Genomic DNA, 23,188 nt, shown 5'->3' on the forward strand with positions numbered 1-23,188 from the left:
CGAGTACCCGTGCGCTGCATCAATTTAAGTGGCACCAGTTTACAGTTGTTGCCCCGACAAGAGGTGGCGCGAGTGTGCGTAATGCCGGAGGCCCTTACTAGAGCTGACGCTATAGGGCTGGCACCTGTGGAAGGAAAACCATGGACCCTAGAGGTGTCCCTCAATAGCCAGGAACATGGAAGAGAACCGTTGGCTGGAAGCCACCTCCTGGAAGAAATGGAAGCTAACCTGACTGAGTTTTCTGCTGGACAAGTAAGGCAGATCGAACAACTTCTACAGCGATATCAGGGAGTGTTTGCACAGCATGAAGATGATTTCGGGTGCACTCTGGACATTCAGCACGAAATACCCACTGGAAATACTGCTCCCATCCGAGAGAGATATCGGCAGATCCCGCCTCAAATGTACCAGGAGGTGAAAGAGCTGTTGGCCCACATGTTGCGGAACGGTGTGATCCGTGAAAGCAAGAGCCCCTGGGCGGCTCCGATCGTGCTAGTCCGAAAGAAGGACCGTACCCTGAGATTCTGCGTAGACTATCGGAAGCTGAATGCCTGTACAGTGCGGGACTCCTATCCACTCCCCCGAATCGAAGAGTCTCTGTCTGCACTAGGGAGCGCCAAATTCTTCTCCTCCCTCGACCTGGCCAGTGGCTATTGGCAGGTCCCAGTAACTGAGAAGGATCGTCCGAAGACAGCTTTTGTTCTCCCTATGGGCCTGTTTGAGTTCAATCGAATGCCGTTCGGACTAACAAATGCGCCAGGAACCTTCCAACGGCTGATGGAGAGATGCTTGGGGGACCTCAACTTTGAAGCCACTTTAATATATCTGGACGATATAATTATCTATTCCGCAACGTTTGAGGATCAACTCCGCCGATTGGAACAAGTGTTAGAACGGCTACAAAGGCATGGCCTGAAAATTAAGCCTCGTAAGTGTCGTCTCTTCAAACGAGAAATTAAATATCTGGGGCACACTGTGTCCAGTGCAGGGGTGCACCCCACTGCGGAGAAAGTAGCTGCCGTGCAGAAGTGGCCCACGCCCGCCAATCTAAGGGAACTAAGGGCATTCCTGGGGCTCGCTGGATACTACCGCAGATTCATTAAAGACTTCGCTAAGATTGCGAACCCGCTCAATGAATTGCTGAGAGGAACAGCCGGGGGAGCCAAGCGGCAGCCCATTCAGTGGGGCCCACGACAAGAAGAGGCATTCCGAGCATTGAAAATGGCGCTAACAGATGCCCCGATTCTGGCCTACGCTGACTTTTCGCAGCCGTTCATGTTGTACACTGATGGAAGCTTGCATGGGCTGGGAGCAGTGCTGGCTCAAGTACAAGGAGGGAAAGAGCGAGTGATCGCGTATGCCAGCAGGTCACTCTGAGATACGGAGAAGAATCCGGACAACTACAGTTCGTTTAAGCTGGAGCTACTGGCACTGGTGTGGGCCATGACCGAGAAGTTTGCTGAGTACCTGTCAGGGTCAGAAGTGCAAGTGCGGACAGATAACAACCCTTTGGCCCACTTGGAGAACGCCAAACTGGGCGCGTTAGAACAGCGGTGGGTCACAAGGATGTCCAAATTCCAGTATAAAATCGCCTATCGGTCCAAGGCCCTGAACACACATGCAGATGCCCTGTCCCGGGTCACTCAGGCGGGGCCGAAGAAGGACAGAGATGAGGAGCTCGAAGGCGACGAGATCCCGGATTTCAGCCAGTTCACCGCTGCTGTGGTCGACGCCCAAGAGACCAGAGGGGAACCGAGGCCCACTCAGATTCTGGGCCGTTCAAGAGACGAATGGATACATCTGCAGCAATCCGACCCGGAGCTAGCAAAGTTGAGAGAATGGGTCGCCCTTAATCAGAGACCCGACCAGGAAACCAGAGCCGCTTCACTTCCAACTACCCTACAAATCCTAGGCCAGTGGGAGAGGCTCCTCCTGAAGGACGGCTTTCTATGCCGAAGAATCCAGCTGCCTCGAGAGTTTGATGTTACCTGGCAAGTGGTAGTTCCAGGAGCGCTAGTAACACAGCTAGCCCAGGAAGCTCATAGAAGAGGTGCTCACTTCGGAGTAGAAAAGACCTTCCGGTGGTTGCAACGGCTGGTGTATTGGCCTCAACTGCGACAAGAAGTCGAGGGGGTCTGCTGAACATGTCGCCAGTGTGAGTTGAACAAGCCCCCGGAGCAAAGAGTTCCCATTCAGACCATCCGAACTTCTGCCCCCTTGGAAGTCTTGATGATTGACTACCTGATGGTAGGAACTTCATACAATGGTTATGGACACTGTTTAGTCATGACTGATCACTTCACCAAGTTTGCAGTAGTGACGCCCACTAAAGATCAGACGGCAGAAGCCGCAGCCAAGGCCATCTGTCAAGATTTCATCCGGATTTATGGGTGCCCGAAGCGAATACATTCTGACCAGGGGGCCTGCTTCCAAGGACGAGTGATGGATGAGCTATACCGCATCTATGGGATCGACCGTTCCCGGACAACGCCCTACCACCCGCAAGGGAACGGTGCATGCGAGCGCTTTAACCGAACCCTGTTGCAAATGTTGCGAACACTGGAAGCGGACAAAAAGAGGAAGTGGCCCGAATTCGTGTCCGAGCTGGTGTGGGTGTATAATAATCGAGTTCATGCAACCACCGGCTACACCCCCTACTTGTTGCTGTTTGGAAGAAGTGGCCGAGAAATCACCGAACTGGAGCTAGACTCAGAAGACGGGCAGTAGCCCAAGTAGCTGGATTCGAGAACACCAGCGTCGACTCCATACCGTGAGAAGACTGGTTGCTCAGAAGTTTCAGGAAGTAGAGCATGCAGTTCGGCCCCCGACCACAGGTGGATCGCTTCAGCCAGGAGACCGAGTGCTGGTGAGGGCTAAATGATTTGGGAGTAAGCTGGACCATCGTTGGGAGGCAATACCATATCGGGTGGTGAAGAAGGTTCACCCAGACAACTCCGTCTACGAGGTTAGGCCCGAAGGGGATGACGCCGCGACATCCAGGGTGTTGCACCGTAATATGTTGCGACCTTGCTCCTCTGAAGCAGAAGTCTGTAACAGGGCTGGACCTTCAGACGTGTTGGCTGAAGTGCCACATACAGGAACCTTGGGGGATGAAGAAGGATGGGCCACAATGCAGTTGGGCCCGACAGAACTGTTGGTGCCACTCCCGAGTGGAAGTCAGAGTGAGTCAGGAAATGATTTGCAATCCCCAGTAGTTGATTCCTCGGATCTCCCGGAGTCTCCTCCGCAAGAAGAGCCCCGCAGAACTGAGCGGGCTAATGCCGGAATTCCTCCTAACCGGTATGCTCAGGAAGAGTTTATCTGGTCTCGAATCCAACAGAAAACGCAGGAGTGTGCCCAACTCCTGTCTGAGCTTGCACTGCCTGGAAGGAGACATCAATTCTGCGATGAGTCCACTCGCCCGAGGACTGGCGAGCAAAAAGGAGGGAGGAATGTAGAACGAGCAAAAAAGCTTGTAAAAGAACTTCAACATGACGTTTCAAGGATGGAGCGAGACTGCCATCTACTGGCCAGAGACAGTAAAGCGGAACAAAAATATACAAAGGAAGTTGCAGGGAGGGCAGATTCAGAGGCTGGACCCGATCAGGTGACTTCCAGGAAGGAGTTCAGAGAGATAAGAGGCCAGCGCGCCAAACCTGAGGGGTCTTTGGCGCCAAGCAGCAGAGAGGAGCAGACGTGCTCCCTGCGTCCTGAGAAACCCCGCGTGACAGGCCAAATCCAGAGGCTTGAGAAATGCTCCAGCCGGTCACCGGTAAAAGAGCTCCGGATCCCTCACAGTTGTGACTCGAGTGCTGTGCCTGCTGAGGATACTAGGAACCTGATCGCGGTGCTGAGTGAGTTTGCGGAACCCGACGTCGGCCGCCGACAGACGAGGCCTGGACCCCCCTATCCAAGGCTCGAGAGACTGCCCCCAACAGCCAAGCAGAGAGGAGCTGCATACGTGAGCAGGGCCGTCACTTCCACTGCTCACCCACGGTACCGGGGACAATTGGGTTTAAGTACTCAGGTTGTGAGGGGGACGGTTGGGGCTAAAGTAGCACAACGTGATTTAATTGAATTCATCCGGAAAGAGACTCACGGCCTAGCAGGAATAACCGGTGACCCCCGCTAGGGCCAAATTCACGGTTAAAGAACTTATGTGGTGCTTCTCATGCTTGAGGGCATCACCTTACTTTAAGAGACTGCGCCTTATTTTAAGAGACTGCGCCTTACTTTGAGAAATTTCGTATTTTTCTGATATTTCAAACCACTGTTCATTACCCTTGTTGCTAATCCCTTGTTTCAGTATACCTGTTGTATAAAACTGTTTACAAACATCTCTGACTGTTCTCGCCTTGTGTCTCTGTGCGTTGCATTCCGGCACCTGCGTTACAACTCATTGCTCATTTATATAGGTAGAAATTTAGCTTGCATAAAATAACACAGCCCCAATCTTTGTTTACATCCTGGTAATGACTTGGAACACTGTCAGTGAAAAGCTGGCAGCACTTAATTGGTTGCACAGACAGTCTTTGTGCAAGCCACCTCATCTAGCAGATCCCAAAGGGTGCCTTCCCCCGTTAACCCCTGTACAGAGATTTGGACTTAACACAAGGACCCTTGGCTTGGATCCACGGAGTGGTTGCTGGCCAATGGAGTGCGTTATCAAAGGATGTTTAGAAAACCGCATCAGTACCAGGAAGTCAGGAACAGGATCATAGGGCAGAAATATAGTCAAAACATGGGCCAAAGTCAGAAACTGGAAACAATCATCCATAAAATTACCTAACATAATGTCGTTCTCATCCCACAACTAGTTCTCTTTTCTATAGGCATGGAAAACAATCCTAGCAAATTCAGACATATAGCATGTCATATTTTACTAGTTACTAAGCATCTGTTAAGCCAAAGAAAGACAACTCCCATGCAACAGAGAAAAATGAACAATATAATAAATTATAACATTTTATTGAACATATATTAAAAGAACAATAGCTTAAAAACAAATTAAAAGAAGGGAAATCTACTGCAAATGAACAAATACCCAAAAGTGACACCATTCTAAAAACTACCCCTCTCAAGGTGGTCAAAACCACATTCGCCCCAATTTCTTTATTTTCACAAGGGTAACAGGACAAAATGGACCCCAAAAGTTCTTGTGCAATTTCTCCTGAATATGGTGATACCCCATATGTGGAGGAAAACCACTATTTGGGCTCGAAAGGGAAGGAGTGACGTTTTGGAATGCAGACTTTGACAGAATGGTTTGCGAGCGTTATGTAAAGTTTGGAGAGTCCATGATGTGCCTAAACAGTAGAAACCCCAAAAATTGACGCCATTTTGGAAACTAGACTCCCCGAAGGAACTTATCTAAATTTGTGGTGAGCACCTTGAACCACCAGGTGCTTCACAGAAAATTATAATGTTGAGATGTGAAAATAAAAAAATCACATTTTTTCCACAAAAATGATCTTTTTGCCCCAATTTCTTTATTTTCACAAGAGTAACAGGAGAAAATGGACCCCAAAAGTTGTTGTCCAATTTCTCCTGAATATGCTGATACCCCATATGTAGGGGAAAACCATTATGTGGGTGTGGCACCCCAGGGGTCTGGTTGCCACAGTAATAGAAATATTATGTCTGAGAGCAAGTGGGAGGTTTCTCTGGTCTGGAGCCCTAAGCATGCAACACGGCCCACCCAGACCTGGGAGGGGAGGAATCTGCCCTTATAAACTGGGTCTGGGGCGGGATTAGGTGAGACAGAGCCTGCAGAACAAGCAGATCAGTCAGAGCTTGGAAAGGGAAAGCAACAACCAAAGGAGCTCTGTAGGAACAGTAGCGGAATACCAGGGGCTGGAGCTGAGCAGAGTTCGCCCTGGTTAAAGACACTAATACCGGACACGGAGTCCGAGGCTGTGGGGACATCCAGGTCCAGCAGCAGAATCCAACCGGCAGGGGATGGCCATAGAAGCCCGGAGGCACGGTCACAAGCAAGGGACCAGCAACGCCATTGTGAAGCAGAGGCTAACAGAAGGCCCCAAGTCACTGGCCATACGGGTGAGCACCACACGGTATACTCAGGGACGTGGGCTACTTCGACCCGCATACAGCAATTTAGCCAGGAAAGAGTGCAGATAGACGGGGAGGCCTACAACTCCACCTGGCCAGGGGGAGATCCTGCTTGCTCACAGACTGACCAGGCCCCTACTGCTAACCAGTACTCCCGGGAGGGTCTGCTTTATATGATCAGTAAAGACCCTGAACTGCACCACACGTCTCTGTGTTTCATTGCCGCACCAGCACCATTAGTACTGGGACGCTCCCACCATCACTCCCATCATCCACATTAGCTGCCCTGAGGCAATACTTCTCCTGTGGGGAGTTATTCCATACTCAGCTGCGCAAATTACATCAGCCTCAGCGGTCTGCAGCGCAGCGGCGGTCCCCACTGACCGCAATCCACGGGTGGCGTAGTCGGACATTGTTATTACCTAAGACTGCTACTGGTTTGACCGCCCTGGGCACGGACCGGGTCACCGCCACGGAGGACTACAACCCCCAGCGATCCGGCTCCGGGTATCCCCCTCACAACACAAGCCCAGGGGGCGCGTCAACTTTGGCGTAGTCGGCAGGATTTCGTGCCCGCAACCCCCTGGTACTGCGTGCCTGAAAAAGACTTTTATACTTACCTGTGGTGAAGTTTCCCTCCGTCCGGAGTCGTTTCCCGTCATCGGACGCCATCTTGGACCGTTTCCCGCCGTCTTTTGCCGTCTTCCCACCATCCGCAGCTGCTTCCCGCCATCGGACGCCATCTTCAGGACGCCGCGTGGGAAGAAGAGGGGCGTGGACGCCGAAAGCACGCGAGATCCGAAGCTCCGCCCCATGCACCGATGCTGCGCAAGGTCCTGGAAGGGAGAAAGAGCGACGCTGATGTCATCGGAGCGCGACGCCAGGTCCTTGACCCCGACGATTGACTGCGGAGCCGCGGCCTACGGAAGAAGAGCATCACAAGGTAGGCCACGGTCCACTAGGGGGGAAGGAGGATGTCGGACACCGAGGGGAGCTCCACTGCCACAGCCACCGCCAGCGCAACCGCTGCAGCGGTCATGCCATTCACCATGCCCTATATCCCGGGGGCAACCTGGCTACCCCAGTACTCAGGGGAGTCACATACCCTAAGTGACTTTAGGGAAAGACTGGATAGCCTCTTCCAGGTATACCCCCTCACGGAAGAGCAAAAAGTGAGCATCCTGGTGGCCCAGTTAATCGGGGCAGCCCAAAGGGAGGTAAAGTCCTGGTCACCTGGGAAGAAGAGGACTGTCAGAGAAATACTAGCCCGGCTGAAAGACACCTTTGACACCTGCACCTCAGCTGAAATAAAGCTCAGATTTTACGGGTGCAAACAGCGGGCACAAGAAAGTATAAGAGACTATGCTCTAAACCTACAAGAGGCCCTGAGAGCCATTAAGCAGGCAGACCCTGACAGCATGGGAAATGAAGACAAGCTGTTGACCGAACAATTTATTGAGGGTCTACTGTGCAATGCCCACCGAACCCAGTTGCGGGCAATGGCCTTACAGGACCCTGACCTGGACTTTGCACAGTTGAAGGACAGAGCCATCCGGGTGCTCCGAGAACCGGCACCAGGTGGCGCTGTGACCCACAGGCGCCCTGCTATCACTTATCACCAGGACGCGGCGCCCTTGTCTGCAGGGCCTGTGGGAGCTGATGCGCAGGCTTTGAACAATAACCCGGCTACAGACCTGCACCATCAGGTCCAAGAGCTGACTAAGAGTGTTGCCGCGCTAACCAGAACTGTGCAGTCTTTGCAGGTCTCTTCTCCAGGAAAGATCCAGCTGGCATCCGGACCGGAGGACGTCCCGTGGCGCTGACTGAGGAGGACCCCACCGGCCAGAGCAAGACCCAGCGACCGGTACAACGAGGACGGACGACCCATCTGCCGCCGCTGCAATCAACCCGGACATATGGCAAGGTACTGTCATTTAAAGGGGCACAACCTGGGGTAGAGGGCCAACCCCCAGGCATAAGATCATCAGGCCCATCGAACTGGCGTGACAAATACGTAGGGGGACGTCCGGTCTTGCCTGTGGTACTGGACGGCATTCCTATGAGTGCCCTACTGGACACCGGGTCACAGGTCACCACCATCCCGTACGTGCTCTTCAAGCGGTACTGGAATGACTCGGACATAACCCGCTACCCAGATGACGACCTGAGCATTATCGCCAGCAATGGTCAGCCCATGCCATAGATAGGATTTAAGGAAGTGACCATCAAGGTCGGTAAAGTTGAACTGCCGGCACAAGGACTGATCATTGTGGATATTGACCGTCGCGAGGGTCACCCAAAGATAACCCTAGGTACTAACGTAATTAAAAACTGTCTTGCAGAGGTGATTCTTATTTTGCAACAGGTTGCCAAGAACGCCAGTTCCAGCCAGCAGCGTGTCCTCCAAAAAGAGATCCAGGCACTGATTAAACGGCAACAAGTGGAACTATCCGGTGGCGAGATAGGTAGCGTGAGAATGTGTGACCCGTTCCCTATTGCCATGCCCCCGAAAAGTGAGATGATGATTTGGTGCCGGGCAGCTATTGGTCTAAGAGGTAGAGACTACCAAGCAATGGTATAACCCGTCTACTCAGACAGTAGGCCCACCATTTTGACAGCACGGGGGGTGGTCGATGTACGCCATGGGAGGGTGCCCGTCCGCATCATCAATATCGGGGAGAGAGAAGTATACCTGCCCCGGTAGGCCACGCTAGCCAAATTGTTCACCATCAACCAGAACTCTGTACAGGCCGTGGAACCCTTGCCTCCATCTCAACTAGAGGAAGGTAATGGCTCTAAGAAACCAATGGAGGACTGGTGTCAGCAACTGCATTTGGGTACTGACTCCACTCCCTCACACCAAAAACAGGGAGTCTACCGGGTGGTTCAAGAGTACGAGAGAGTGTTTAGTAAACACCCACTGGAATTCGGGCGAGTAAAGGGGGTAGAACATCACATCCCCACGGGAGACCATCCTCCCATAAAGGAGAGATACCGACCCGTACCCCCTGCACACTATCAACACGCCAAGGGGATGCTAAAAGAAATGAAGGAGGCTGGGGTAATTAGGGACAGCTGTAGCCCCTGGGCAGCTCCACTAGTCTTAGTGAAAAAGAAAGACAACACCATGAGAATGTGTGTAGACTACAGAAAGGTCAACCGTATCACACACAAAGATGTGTACCCGTTACCAAGGATAGAAGAGTCCTTAGCTGCATTAAAATCTGCTAACTTCTTCTCTACTTTGGATCTCACTAGCGGGTACTGGCAGGTTCCTGTAGCAGAGGCGGACCGGGAGAAGACCGCATTCACCACCCCGATCGGACTCAGCAAATTTAACTGTATGCCATTCGGGCTCTGCAATGCACCAGGAACCTTCCAACGGTTGATGGAATGCTGTCTGGGACACCGGAACTTCGTGACGGTCCTATTATACCTGGACGATGTCATCGTCTATTCCAAGACCTATGAGGACCATCTGGAACACCTGGCAGAAGTGTTTGAAGCCCTGGCAAACTATGGCCTAAAGGTAAAACCCTCAAAGTGTCATCTACTGAAGCCAAAAGGTACAGTACCTGGGACACGTGGTGAGTGCTGACGGAGTGGCCCCGACCCTGACAAGATCACCGTGATTAAGGACTGGCCAAGACCATCCAGCATAAAGGAAGTGCGGCAGTTCCTCGGGTTGGTAGGCTACTACCGAAGATTCATTCCCGGTTTTACCAAGAAGGCAGCTCCAATGCAGGACCTCCTGATAGGCCAGTCCAGGAAGGCCAAAAACCAGAAGCCACCCTTCAAATGGGAAAAGCTGGAAGAGGAGTCCTTCCGCCAGCTGAAGATGGCCCTCACGGGGGATGAAATCCTGGCATACCCTGATTACAGCAAGCCCTTTATCCTCCACATGGACGCAAGCAACATTGGGCTAGGAGCCGTACTGTCCCAGATCCAGCAGGGGAGAGAACGGGTAATTGCTTACGCCAGCCGAAAACTGCGACCCACGGAAAGAAACCCTGAGAATTACAGCTCGTTCAAGCTAGAGTTCCTGGCAGTGGTGTGGGCAGTAACCGAACGTTTCAAGCATTACCTTGCCTCTTCCAGGTTCACCGTGTACACGGACAACAACCCGTTGACACACCTGGACACTGCAAGACTGGGTGCCCTGGAGCAAAGATGGATGGCCCGCCTGTCTAATTTTGAGTTCACGATCAAATACCGGGCAGGACGCTCCAATACCAACGCGGACGCCCTGTCCAAGATGCCAAACCAACCAGACGGAGGGGAAGATACAGAAGAACTGGAAGAGGTCGAACTCCCTGCGTTCCACCATCATGGGATTACCCAGTATTCCCACCGTGTGAGGGGCCAGCGATCCGCTACGTTCAACCCCTTACCCCACTACAACTGGGCGGAGACGCAAGACAGTGACCCCGCAGTCCGTCTGGTGAAGGAGATGCTGACCCAGGCTGACGCCCGCCTGGACCCAGACGCTCCGGAAGAGACCAAGCAACTGTGGACGGAAAAGAGCAGACTGTTTCTCTATAAGGAGAAGTTGTGCCGCAGAATGGTCAATTACCGGACACATGAACTGATCTGGCAGGTGGTGGTACCGAGACGGGACGCAGCTATGGTGCTGGAGGCCTACCACAATGGGGCAGGGCACTTCGGATGGAAGAAGCTGGAGTTCCTGCTGCGTGAATGGTTCTACTGGATAGGCATGAGAGGAGCCATTGAGAAGTGGTGTAGATACTGTGGCCCGTGCAATCTAAGAAGAAGGGACCATGCCAGCCAGAGGACTCCCCTGCAGCCCATCATCACCAGGCAGCCGCTGGAACTGGTCGCTCTGGACCATGTTAAACTGGCTCCAAGCAGAAGCGGGTATGTCTACGCCCTAACCATCGTGGATCACTACTCCCGATTCCTGGTGGTGGTCCATGTCAGAGACTTGATGGCTCAGACAGCAGCCAGAGCCTTCCAGCTGCACTTCTGCCGCCCACACGGGTACCCAGACCAAGTGCTGACGGACCAAGGACCAGCCTTCGAAGCGGAGGTCTTCCAGGAGTTCTGCAACCTGTATGGCTGCAAGAAGATAAGAACAACGCCCTATCACCCCCAAACCAATGGACTCTGCGAGAAGATGAACCAAGTGGTGATAGATCTGCTAAAAACATTGCCCCTGGAAGAACGCAGTCTGTGGCCTGAGAAACTGCCCGATCTGGTGGACCTGTATTACCATATCCCGGTAGGTTTCACCAACTGTACCCCGGCTTACCTAATGAGAGCAAGACCTGGTAAGCTGCCTGTTGACCTAGATATGGGAGTCCTGACACCCGAGGACACCTCACCAGAGGCAGACTGGGATACAGAGCGACAGCAGCAGTACCGGAAAGTACAGGAGAGCGTCGAGCAAAGTCTCTGTCAATCAAGAGAAAGGCAGGAGAGGACTTATAACCAACATGCTCCCGCTGTTCCCCTGGTACCTGGAGAGCAGGTCTTAAAAAGAAAAAGGCGGCTCCATAAGTTGGACGACCAGTGGGAAAAGGACCCGTACACCGTACTGCCCTCAAGCCACAATAATCCAAAGGTGTACGTCATCAGCAAGGATGGAGGAGAGACCACAGCCACTGTCTCCAGAGACCACCTGAAAAAGTGCCCCGAGAAGTTGCAAAGCACGGATGAAGATCAGGAAGACCCTCAACCCGTAGAGGAAAAGGAGGAAATGATCACCACCATACTCGGAGACTTTCCCCGGTCCTGGACACAAGTAAACAATGCTATCGTGGTGCCCGTCCTCACCTTTCTCCAGCCAGCCCCTCAAATGCCTACAGAAGACCAGGTAGAGCTGGAAGAGCAGCCGGCCCAGGAGGCAGAAGAATCCATATCAGCAGCCCAGGAGAATCAACCCTCTGCTAGTAGTGAGCCTGCCGTGCCCCTAGTGAGCCAAAGAGTGCGCAGACAGCTGCCCAGCTTACCCATAACACCTCATACACCCTGTAGTGCAGGACCAGTTAGTGAGCTCCGTAGGTCCTCTAGAGTCACTAGAGGTCAGATGCCCGCTCGCTGGAGAATCTAAACTAATGCACTGTGAATTTATCTGTTTAACTGTTTATGGTTTATGTTTGTTGCCTGTTATTAATTATGTTTCTCAGTTACCCTGCAGATTTCTATGGACTAACAGGTTATGGACACTGGATAACCGGAACAATTCTTGTAGATAGTTGCACCTTGGTGCCTCTTGCGAAGACGGCCGCGGAAGAGAAAACCTGTCTGGCGTGGCCTCCTTGCGGCCCAAAGTAGCTAGCTCCAGCCTTGCAGCCACGCCCAAGGCCAACGCAAGGGGTTTGCTTTGGACAGGTCCCCTACTTCGCTCAAAGCTTCACCTTGGGTGACATGGACACCCTCTAGTTTCACAAACTTCACCTTGGGTGATATGGACACCCGGTTACGGACACGCCGTGACATTTAAAGGACTAAAGCTTCTTGTAAATATGTTATTGTATTATTGTTTATACCCTGCATTTATGTTTCTTTAAAAATGTGTTTAGTCCCGGAGTACTAAAATTTACTAGGGGGGAATGTGGCACCACAGGGGTCTGGTTGCCACAGTAATAGAAATATTATGTCTGAGAGCAAGTGGGAGGTTTCTCTGGTCTGGAGCCCTAAGCATGCAACACGGCCCACCCAGACCTGGGAGGGGAGGAATCTGCCCTTATAAACTGGGTCTGGGGCGGGATTAGGTGAGACAGAGCCTGCAGAACAAGCAGAGCAGTCAGAGCTTGGAAAGGGAAAGCAACAACAGGAGCTCTGTAGGAACAGTAGCTGAATACCAGGGGCTGGAGCTGAGCAGAGTTCGCCCTGGTTAAAGACACTAATACCGGACACGGAGTCCGAGGCTGTGGGGACATCCAGGTCCAGCAGCAGAATCCAACCGGCAGGGGATTCCATGTCCTCTGGCCATAGAAGCCCGGAGGCACGGTCACAAGCAAGGGACCAGCAACGCCATTGTGAAGCGGAGGCTAACGGAAGGCCCCAAGTCACCGGCCATACGGGTGAGCACCACACCGTATACTCAGGGACATGGGCTACTTCGACCCGCATATAGCAAGGTAGCCAGGAAAGAGTGCGGATAGACGGGGAGGTCTATAACTCCTCCTGGCCAGGGGGAGATTCTGCTTGCTCACAGACTGACCAGGCCCCTACTGCTAACCAGTACTCCCGGGAGGGTCTGCTTTTTACGATCAGTAAAGACCCTGAACTGCACCACACGTCTCTGTGTTTCATCGCCGCACCAGCACCATTAGTACTGGGACGCTCCCACCATCACTCCCATCATCCACATTAGCTGCCCTGAGGCAATACTTCTCCCGTGGGGAGTTATTCCATACTCAGCTGCGCAAATTACATCAGCCTCAGCGGTCTGCAGCGCAGCGGCGGTCCCCACTGACCGCAATCCACGGGTGGCGCAGTCGGACATTGTTATTACCTAAGACTGCCACTGGTTTGACCGCCCTGGGCACGGACCGGGTCACTGCCACGGAGGACTACAACCCCCAGCGATCCGGCTCCGGGTATCCCCCTCACAACACAGGCCCAGGGGGCGTGTCATGGGCACACGGCAGGGCTCGAAAGGGAAGGAGTGATGTTTTGGGATGCAGACTTTGATGGAATGGTCTGCATAGGGGCGGACACTGACTGCTTGGAAACCCCTGTGCAAGAAATGTGTCTGGGGCCCCCACCTTTTATGGCGATAAAGCTACAGATATACAGTACAGACCAAAAGTTTGGACAAACCTTCTCATTTAAAGATTTTTCTGTATTTTCTTGACACACTGAAGGCATCAAAATTATGAATTAACACATATGAAATTATATACTTAACAAAAAAAGTGTGAAACAGCTGATCATATGTCTTATATTCTAGGTTCTTCAAAGTAGCCACCTTTTGATTTGATGACAGCTTTGCACACTCTTGGCATTCTCTTGGTGAGCTTCAAGAGGTAGTCACCGGAAATGGTCTTCCAACAATCTTGAAGGAGTTCCCAGAGATGCTTAGCACTTGTTGGCCCTTTTGCCTTCACTCTGCAGTCCAGCACACCCCAAACCATCTCGATTGGGTTCAGGTCTGGTGACTGTGGAGGCCAGGTCATCTGGCGTAGCACCCCATCACTCTCCCTCTTGGTCAAATAGCCCTTACACAGCCTGGAGGTGTGTTTGGGGTCATAGTCCTGTTGAAAAATAAATGATGGTCCAACTAAAAGCAAACCGGATGGTATAGCATGCCGCTGCGAGATGCTGTGGTAGCCATGCTGGTTCAGTATGCCTTCAATTTTGAATTAATCCCCAACAGTGTCACCAGTAAAGCACCCCCACACCATCACACCTCCTCCTCCATGCTTCACGGTGGGAGCCAGGCATGTAGAGTCAATCCGTTCACCTTTTCTGCGTCGCACAAAGACACGCAAGGCGTCCTACCGCCATTCCCAGCCCCTATGCCTTGGGGTGCCTCCCCGATGCTCTTCACTGAGTGTCCCGGGGGCCCGAACCATTTCCTTTGAAAAAATTAAGCGTCCAAACTACAGGTGGTGAAGCTTGCTTAACAGCTGGGATAATCTGCTGACTGCTACTAGGCACAAAGTATTTCCTGGGCTAGATGCAGTTAAAAATTTGTAATTAGATACTCTCGTTGGATGCTGAGAAAGCACTCCATGGAGTCTCCTGGCACGCCATATATTATTCCCTTAAAAATCTGGGGGTAGGGGTCTAGGGGACCCTTTTATAGCCAAAATCACGGCCCTGTATCGCAATACGTCACCTAGGCTGAAGATAAATGGAACATTTTCATCACCTTTTATAATCGCCAATGGGACAAGGCAGGGATGTCCTCTGTCCCCTCTCTTATACATCCTAGTGACGAAGCACCTGCTCTCATCAATTCGCCATAACCCCAATATTAGGTGGATTGAGGTGGGAGGCACCGAGTACAAGTGCTCTGCATTTGCTGATGATGTCCTAGTATATATCACTCAATCACATATATTCATCCCTGCTCTTATGGCTGAAATAGATCACTTTGTTACATGGTCAAATTTTAAAATCAATGCAGCGAAGTCTGAGGCCCTCGATGTCTCCCTCCCCAAATCCATACAGGATTCCATCCAGTCCAACTTTCCCTTTGCCTGGCCCTCACAGGGTATCAAATACTTAGGAATTCGTATTCATAGAGACCTCTCCCATCTATGTTATCTTAATTTTGGGCCCTTTATTGAACAACTCCATACAGACCACGGTTGGCAAGTTAGAACTGTAAGATTCACTACGTGAACCACTGGTGTTTTGTGGAAAAGCACTGTGTTCCAAATTATTATGCAAAAAGTGTTTAGGAGTGATAAGGGAAGAATTTGTTTGTTTGTCAGTTAAACTCATTGATGGTGATGTGTGTCAGGGCTCTTTATATCACTGTAAGCAATTGCAGACACCTGTGCTAATTAGTTTCGCAGGTGTGTCCAATGAAAGGCAAGACAACTTAAGAAGGCTGTCCCACATTATTAAGCAGCCTACATTTTCTGCCAAAATGGGAAAGAAATAGGATGTGTCGGCTGCTGAGAAGCAACATATTGTGGAGTGTTTAGGTCAAGGCATGACTACAATCAACATTGCCAAGACACTTCATCCTGATCATCGCACAATCAAGAAGTATGTAGCTGATTCACAGTACACACGCGTGCATGCTGATAAGGAAAAATTGAGGACTCTTTCCTGCAGGCAATTACGTCAGGTTAAAAGAGCAGCGGCAAAAAAGCCTTGTCATAGCAGCAGACAAGTTTTTGAAGCTGCTGGTGCCTCCAACGTCCCCCGAACAACAAGATGCAGAGTCCGTCAGAGGTTTGCAGCTGTGCGTAAGCCATCCTGTCGACCTCCTCTATCCACTACACACAAGCAGAAACGGCTCCAGTGGGCCAAACAATACATGAAGGCTGACTTCAAAACTGTTTTGTTCACCGATGAGTGCCGTGCAACGCTCGATGGTCCAGATGGATGGAGTGGAGGATGGCTGGTTGATGGACACCCCACGCAAACACGGCTACAGCGCCAACAAGGAGGAGGTGGAGTAATGTTTTGGGCTGGAATCATGGGGAGAGAGATTGTTGGCCCCTTTAGGATCCCTGAAGGGGTAAAGATGAACTCCATAATGTATGTGGAGCTTCTCAAACAGCACTTCCTGCCTTGGTTCAAGAAGAAGAACAGTGTATTCCGCAGCAAGATCATTTCCATGCATGATAATGCACCGTCTCATGCTGCACATAACACATCTGCATCTCTGGCTGATATGGGCATAAAAGGGGACAAACTTATGGTGTGACCCCCATGCTTCCCGGACCTCAACCCCATTCAGAACCTCTGGAGCAACATCAAAAGGAGTGTCTATGATGGCGGGAGGCAGTTCACATCTAAGCAACAGCTCGGGGAGGGTATTCTGTCCTCATGCAAACCAATTGAAACAGAAACCATCCAAAACCTGACAAATTCAATGGAAGAGAGAGTTCAGAAGCTCCTTTCGAACAAGGGGTCCAAATGTAACATCACCTAGAATAAAGTTTTGAGTTGAAAATTGTTTGATTTCAGTTTCTAATAACCTGCTAATGCTTATAATTTCAAAAATGACCATTTTTTTTGTCTTTATTAAAATGAAAAGGTTGATCGAAGAGTGTGGGGGATCTAAGAGTGTGGCCACCCAGTAGTCAAGATTACTTCGAATTCTGACAATCTGAGGGTCATGTTGCAGGTAGTGCAGCAAGAAGGCACTCATGTGTCTTGCGAATCTAGGAGCCCCAAAATTATTTTCCGGGCTAGATGCAGCTAAAAATTATTATTAATTTGAAAGCTGGTGGAGCTTAGTATAGATGGCCTAATAGAATCATTACTGCAAACTGCTACAAAGCCCAAATTATTTTGCAGCCAAGATACAGATAAACATGATTAGTAATTTTAAATCTGGTGGAGCTTAGTATAGATGGCCTAATAGAATCAGTACTGCACACTGCTATGAGGCCCAAATTATTTTTCAGCCAAGATACAGATAAACATGATTAGTAATTTTAATGCTTAAAACGGTTGGTGAGGTGATTTTAACAAATCATCAAGCTTTTACTCTCCCCAGGATGACACAGGGGTAGAAAAGTCATTTTGGGTCCATGATTTGTTCATCTTTATGAACGTGAGTCTGTCTACATTATCAGTGGAGAGCCGCGTGCGCTTATCTGTCAACACACCACCAGCAGCGCTGAACACACATTCAGACAGAACGCTGGCTGCAGGGCATGACAAGATCTCCAAGGCGTAAGTGGCGAGCTCCGGCCATTTATCCAGATTGGAAGCCCAAAAAGAGCAAGGGTCCAGTGACACAGTCATGGCTTCAATGTTTACTTGGAGATACTCCTGTACCATCTTCACTAGGCATTGACTATGTGTCAGACTTCTTGTCTCCTGTGGCCTTGCAAAGAATGGGCTAAAAAAGTGGTGAAATGATTCCGCAAAATTGTTGTTACCAGCAGATACTGTGTTTCTGTTACAGTTTGAGTGCTGAACACTCGACGGTCCCACGGTTGGCAAGTTGGAAATGTGAGATTCACTACGTGCACCACTGGTGTTTTGTGGAAAAGCACATGTAAGATTCTGCAACAGTCTCTGCTGATACTCCTGCATGCGTGCATCCCTTTCTATGGCAGGAATAATTTCTGCAAATTTACTTTTGTACCGGGGATCTAACAGTGTGGCAACCCAGTAGTCAGGATTATTTCTAATTCTCACAATTCGAGGGTCATGTTGCAGGTAGTGCAGCAAGAAGGCACTCATGTGTCTTGCGCATCCAGGAGCACCAAGTCCCTGTTGTGTTGGTGGCGAGGTAACAATCATGCTTCCTTCCTCTGTTCTCTCCCCCCAACCTCGCACAACAGAAATGTGATCAAGGTCTCCCTCATCTGATGAGTCTTCCATCAGTTCGTCCTCCACCTTCCTCACTAGTTTGGCTGCTACCATGCGCCCTGGTAAAACCATGTCCCCCACCCTCACATGCCTGTCGCCCTGGTGCTGCCAACCGTCTGGACCTTTCAGATGTTAGCCCTTCCGCGTACAACTCCTCCTCCTCTACTTCCTCCACCTCCTCTTGTGCCACCACCTGACTCCGAATTCTGTTTAACATGTGCTCCAGCATGAAAATCACCGGAATAGTCATGCTGATAATGGCATCATCAACACTAAACATCTTCATCGCCATTTCAAAACTGTGCAGAAGGGTGCATAGGTCTATGAAGCCGGTGAAGTGGCAGGCCCAACGACTTCTGTAGAGATGTAAGTCGCTGAGCTGCGGGATGCGAACGGCGGAAGTGAGCACACAGCGACCGTGCCTTCTGCAGAAGTCCATCTAGTCCGGGATAGTGGGCTAAAAATTGCTGGACAACCAGGTTCAACACGTGAGCCATACAAGGCACGTGTGTGACATTGCCCCGGCGAAGGGCCGCACCCTGGTTTGCAGCATTATCGCACACGGCCTTCCCAGGTTTCAGGTCCAGTGGAGACAACCATTCATGAAACTGGTTCTCCAGAGCTGACCACAACTCCTCAGCTGTGTGACTCACATTTCCCAGACATTTCAAAGTAAAAACCACCTGATGACGTTGAGCCCTGCTGCCAGCATAGTAAGGAGGTGTGCAGGATCCCTTCTGCGCAGTTAGAAAGCTTGTGGCATGACCAGACAGGCTTTGGGTGCAGGTGGAGGACTGAGAGGAGGTTGAGGAGGCAGAAGCAGTGGAGGAACTTTGAGATAAAGAGGATTGATGCACAATTCGTGGGGACGGCAAGACTTGGACAGCAGCCCCTTGTCCTGCTGTCACCATAGTTACCCAGTGCCCAGTCAGCGACAGGTAACGCCCCTGTCCATGCCTACTCGTCCAAGTGTCTGTGGTGAAATGCACCCTGTCTGTTAGAACCTTGCTGTTAGGTTTTTTTTTTCCTTTGCTGGTCACATGACCTTGTTTGCCTATTTAATCCTGCTCCGCCCTTCTGGCTTTGCTGGACTTCATTGTATATCTACTTTCTAGCTAGCCTGTGCTCTGTATCTTGCTCTGTTGGTTTGCTTGGTCTGCTGACCTCTATGTTCTATATATTTTGTTTGTTCGTCTGTCTGCTACTATTTCTGTTAGGAGGTGTCCCATATTCCTCCCAGTCCTTAGTACTTGTAGGGATTCCCTCCCCACATCTATAGGTCTTCGTACAGACTAGCTTAGGACTTTAGCAGGTCTGATCGCAGGATCAGGTCCCCTGTTACATCATAGGGATTAAGCTGAGTTCTATCGTAGGGACAGATCTCCTCTCCTTCCTTAGCTCTGGTAGCAGAACATAACAGTAAGTCCAGCCAGCAAATTCTCTAAGGAAAGATTTTTCTGTTCCATCATGGTGTCGGTTCAGGATTTGGTTCATCGCCTGCAGGGACTCTCTCTGGAGGTGGCCGAGCTCCGTCAGCACGTGAGTAACTGTCCTGGAGCACATTTCTTGGAGCCTAAGGTATGTTTGCCGGATTTATTTTTTGGTGAACACCGAGAATTTTTTTCATTTAAAAATGCTTGCTTATTGTATTTTCGTTTGAGACCTAAGTCCTCTGGGGATGAATCCCAGCGCGTAGGGTTCATAATGTCACTTTTGCGCAAAGAGCCTCAGGAGTGGGCCTTTTCTTTGCAACCTAGTGATTCATGCTTCAGATCAGTGGATAGTTTTTTTTCTGCTTTGGGACTATTATATGATGATCCTGACCGTGTCGCATCAGCTGAGACTGAGTTGAGACGTTTAAAACAAGGATCAGGTAATGTTGAAAAATATTGTACTCATTTCCGTCGTTGGTCGACTCAAACAGGGTGGAACGATTCTGCTCTGAAAAGTCTATTTCTTGCTGGGCTCAGTGAAAGGGTTAAAGACCTGCTAATTGCTTATCCTACACCTGAGGATTTGCAACAGGCTATGCAATTAGCTATACGGGTGGATAGAAGACTGCGTGCTAGGGTTAATGAGAGCAAATCCTCTGCTATGTCAGTTTCTGGTTATGATAATGTGTGTACTAACAGTGGTGAACCGATGGAGATTGGATCGGTGGCACCTCGCTCTCAAGAAAAAGACCGTCGTTTTTCGGAAGGCTTGTGTTTCTATTGCGGAAAATATGGTCTTTTGATTAAATGCTGTGAGCTTCGTATGAAGAAAGAAAAAAAAATGGTCAGTCACTCCCGTATTGCCTGTTTAAATTCCAAGGGTATATTTTTAGCTGCTTCCACGATTGCTCAGGAAAAATTAATGGAATTTCGGGTGTTTGTTGATTGCGGGTCTACACTGAATGTAATTGATGGGGGATTTGTGGAAAAACTCAATTTAAAACCTGAACCTTTATCATCCCCCATTGCTGTGGTTTCTGTGGATGGCTCCCCTTTGAAGAATATTACTCTCAAGGTCAGTGAATTTCCTCTCACTATTAATGGTGTTCACCATGAGAAATTGGATTTGGTAGTGTTGAATAACTTGCCTTCTCCAGTAATATTGGGTTTGCCCTGGTTAAAATTTCACAATCCTGTACTGGATTGGTCTACCAGTGAAATTAAATCCTGGAGCCATAAATGTTATGACAAGTGTTGTAACGGGCGTATTGCAGCTTTGGATAGGGGAGAATTGCCTGTTCCTATTCAGGATTTTTGGAGAGTTTTTTCTGAGAAAGAATCGCAGGTTTTGCCTCCCCATAGAGACTATGATTGTTCTATTGAATTTGTCCCTGGAGCGACTCTTCCTAAAAGTCGTTTATTTAACCTTACTATTCCTGAGAGGAAGGCTTTGGAGGAATACATACAGACAAGTTTGGCCGCCGGTCACATTAGGCCCTCTAAGTCTCCTGTGGCGGTTGGATTTTTTTTTGTAAAAAAAAAGGACGGCGGTTTACGTCCTTGTCTGGATTTTCGTGAGATTAACAAAATTACGGTACGCAATCCTTACCCACTGCCATTGATTCCTGATCTGTTTAACCAGTTATTGGGGGCCAAGTGGTTCTCTAAAATTGACCTTAAGGGGGCATACAATCTGTTGCGCATGAAGGAGGGTGATGAATGGAAGACTGCTTTTAACACTCCTGTGGGTCATTTTGAGAATCTGGTTATGCCTTTTGGTCTTACTAATGCTCCTGCATTTTTTCAGAATCTGATTAATGACATCCTTAGACCTTTGATCGGTAAAAATGTGGTTGTGTATTTGGATGACATTTTGATTTATTCGCCAGATCTGGAGTCTCATTGGCGGAGCGTGCGTGAGGTATTACAGTTATTAATGGACAATTCGCTTTTTGCTAAGCTGGAGAAATGTGAGTTCGCTGTACAGAGAATTAGTTTTTTGGGCTACATTATCTCCAGCAAAGGTTTTGAGATGGATCCGGTTAAGGTTCAGGCTGTGCAGGAATGGCCTAGGCCTATTGGTTTGAAATCGATACAGAGGTTTTTGGGTTTCGCCAATTATTATAGAAAATTCATAAAAAATTTTTCTAGTATTGTCAAACCTCTGACTGATCTCACCAGGAAAGGTGCTGATGCGGTTCAGTGGTCTTCTGAGGCCATTGAAGCTTTTGTGTATCTCAAGGAGAGGTTCACCTCTGCTCCCATCCTTATGCAGCCTGATGTTACTAGGCCGTTTTTGGTTGAGGTTGATGCTTCCTCTGTGGGGGTTGGCGCAGTATTGTCTCAGGATAACGGGGATGGATTACATCCCTGTGCCTTTTTTTCAAAAAAATTTTCGGAGACTGAATTGAATTACGATATTGGTAATCGGGAATTATTGGCTATTAAACTCGCATTTGAACACTGGCGCCACTTCTTGGAAGGTGCGGAATTTCCCGTTCAGGTTCTTACGGATCATAAAAATCTGATATATCTTGATGCTGCCAAGCGCCTGAATGCCCGTCAGGCTAGGTGGGCACTGTTTTTCTCGCGGTTTAATTTCTCCGTTACTTACATCCCTGGTACTAAGAATGTTAAGGCGGATGCCTTGTCTCGCAGTTTTTCTCCCATAGTCGGTGCTGAGAAAGAGGAAAACATTTTACAAGAAGGTGTTGTGATAGCTGCTTTAGACTCCGTTTTGGAACATGAGATTCTTAAAGCTCAGGAGAATGCCCCATCTAACACTCCTCATGGGAGGTTGTTTGTGCCTGGGACCTTTAGGAGAGATTTGTTTGTTGAGTGTCACGAATCTCGGTTGGCAGGTCATCCCGGAATCTCTGAGACCAAGAGACTGGTGGGTCGCAGTTTTTGGTGGCCTGGATGGCAGAAGGAAGTCATTAAGTGGGTGCGCCAATGTACTATATGTGCTAGATCTAAGTCCTCACATACTCCTGCTGCAGGGTTGCTTTGTCCTTTGGAGGTCCCCAGTGCTCCTTGGACACATTTGGCTATGGACTTTATAACTGACCTTCCCCCCTCTGAGGGTTTTACTGTCATCTGGGTGGTCGTGGACCGTTTTAGCAAGATGTGTCACTTGGTTCCCTTCGTCAAACTGCCCTGCGCTAAAACTCTCGCTAAGGCCTTTGTCAAGGAAATTGTCAGACTTCATGGCGTTCCTACTGACATTGTTTCTGATAGGGGTCCTCAGTTCGTGGCTCGTTTTTGGCGTGCCTTTTGTGACAGGTTGGGAATTCATTTGTCGTTTTCGTCCGGATATCATCCTGAATCTAATGGCCAGACAGAAAGGAAAAACCAGGATGTTGAGCAGTTCTTGCGTTGTTTTGTGGCAGACAATCAAGAGGGGTGGTCTGAGTTTCTGTCACTTGCCGAATTTGCTCTGAACAATCATACATCTTCTTCTGCTGGTTGTTCGCCTTTTTTTTGTTGTTCTGGGAGACATCCGTCGTTTGGGTCGTTCTCCAAGTTGGGATCTGCCGTGCCTGAGGAGGAGAATTTTTCCGGTGATTTGGAAAGAGTTTGGACGGATGTGCGTGGTAATCTTCAGGAGGCCAACAGAAAATCTAAAGACTACTTTGATAGGAAACGACAGGAGGTTTTGTTCGCTGTTGGTGACATGGTTTGGTTGTCCTCTAGGAATCTGCGGTTGA

Source organism: Phyllobates terribilis, unplaced genomic scaffold, assembly GCF_046119375.1.
Source record: "Phyllobates terribilis strain yellow unplaced genomic scaffold, ASM4611937v1 Scaffold_80__1_contigs__length_6766528, whole genome shotgun sequence".
In the NCBI taxonomy this organism is placed as follows: domain Eukaryota; kingdom Metazoa; phylum Chordata; class Amphibia; order Anura; family Dendrobatidae; genus Phyllobates; species Phyllobates terribilis.